Raw genomic sequence first — 2,662 nt, forward strand, 5'->3', positions numbered from 1 at the left:
CCTATATCGTAATAGTATATAACGTTCTACGTTATATCGTAATTCCATACAACGTTATACGTTATATCGTAATAGTCTATAACGTTATTCGTTATATCGTAATACTATATAACGTTATAATCTATATCGTAATACTATATAACGTTATACGCTATATCGCAATAGTACATAACGTTATACGCTGTATCGTAATAGTTGATAACGTTATGCGTTATATCGTAATACCATACAACGTTATACGTTATATCGTAATAGTACAAAACGTTATACGTTATAACGTAATACTATATAACGTTATGCGTTATATCGTAATACCATACAACGTTATACGTTATATCGTAATAGTAGGTAACGTTATACCATATATGGTAATAGTATATAACGTTATACGTTATATCGTAATACCATACAACGTTATACGTTATATCGTAATAGTACATAACGTCATACGATATATCGTAATAGTACAAAACGTTATACGTTATAACGTAATACTATATAACGTTATGCGTTATATCGTAATACCATACAACGTTATACGTTATATCGTAATTGTACATAACGTTATACGATATATGGTAATAGTATATAACGTTATACGTTATATCGTAATACCATACAACGTTATACGTTATATCGTAATACCATACAACGTTATACGTTATATCGTAATAGTACATTACGTCATACGATATATCGTAATAGTACAAAACGTTATACGTTATAACATAATACTATATAACGTTATGCGTTATATCGTAATACCATACAACGTTATACGCTATATCGTAATAGTACAAAACGTTATACGTTATAACGTAATACTATATAACGTTATGCGTTATATCGTAATACCATACAACGTTATACGTTGTATCGTAATTGTACATAACGTTATACGATATATGGTAATAGTATATAACGTTATACGTTACATCGTAGTACTATATAACGTTATACGATATATCGTAGTACTTTATAACGTAATACGTTATATCGTAATAGTCTATAACATTATTCGTTATATCGTAATACTATATAACGTTATAATATATATCGTAACACTATATAACGTTATACGCTATATCGTAATAGTACATAACGTTGTACGCTATATCGTAATAGCAGATAACGGTATACGTTATATGGTAATGCTATATAACGTTATACGCTATATCGTAATAGTACATAACGTTATACGTTATAGCGTAATACTATATAACGTTATGCGTTATATCGTAGTACTATATAACGTTATACGTTATATCGTAATAGTCTATAACTTTATTCGTTATATCGTAATACTATATAACGTTATAATCTATGTCGTAATACTATATAACGTTATAATCTATGTCGTAATACTATATAACGTTATACGCTATATCGTAATAGTACATAACGTTATACGTTATAACGTAATACTATATAACGTTATGCGTTATATCGTAGTACTATATAACGTTATACGTTATATCGTAATAGTCTATAACTTTATTCGTTATATCGTAATACTATATAACGTTATAATCTATGTCGTAATACTATATAACGTTATAATCTATGTCGTAATACTATATAACGTTATACGCTATATCGTAATAGTACATAACGTTATACGTTATAACGTAATACTATATAACGTTATACGATATATCGTAGTACTTTATAACGTAATACGTTATATCGTAATAGTCTATAACGTAATTCGTTATATCGTAATACTATATAACGTTATAATATATATCGTAACACTATATAACGTTATACGCTATATCGTAATAGTACATAACGTTGTACGCTATATCGTAATAGCAGATAACGTTATACGTTATATGGTAATACTATATATAGTTATACGCTATATCGTAATACTATATATCGTTATACGCTATATCGTAATTGTACATAACGTTATACGTTATAACGTAATACTATATAACGTTATGCGTTATATCGTAATACCATACAACATTATACGTTATACCGTAATAGTATGTAAAGTGGTACCATATATGGTAATAGTATAGAACGTTATACGTTATATCGTAATAGTACATAACGTCATACGATATATCGTAATAGTACATAACGTTATACGTTATAACGTAATACTATATAACGTTATGCGTTATATCGTAATACCATACAACGTTATACGTTGTATCGTAATAGTACATAACGTTATACGTTATATCGTAATACAATACAACGTTATATAATATATCGTAATAGCATATAATATTATACGTTATGTCGTAATACTATATAACGTTATACGTTATATCGTAATACTATATAACGTTATACGTTATAACGTAATACTATATAACGTAATGCGTTATACCGTAATAGTACATAACGTTATACGTTATAACGTAATACAATACAGCGTTTTGCGTTATATCGTAATACTGTACAACGCTATACGTTATATCGTTTATAGTATATAACGATATACGTTATATCGTCATAGTACATAACGTTATACGGTATATCGAAATGCTTCATAACGTTATACGCTATATCGTAATACTATATAACGTTATATGTTATATTGTAATACTATACAATGTTATACGTTATATCGTAATACAATACAACGTTATATAATATATCGTAATACTATATAACGTTATACGTTATAAAGTAATATTATATA

The sequence above is a fragment of the Bombus affinis genome, unplaced genomic scaffold (genome assembly GCF_024516045.1).
Source record: "Bombus affinis isolate iyBomAffi1 unplaced genomic scaffold, iyBomAffi1.2 ctg00000130.1, whole genome shotgun sequence".
NCBI classification, from domain to species: Eukaryota; Metazoa; Arthropoda; class Insecta; order Hymenoptera; family Apidae; genus Bombus; species Bombus affinis.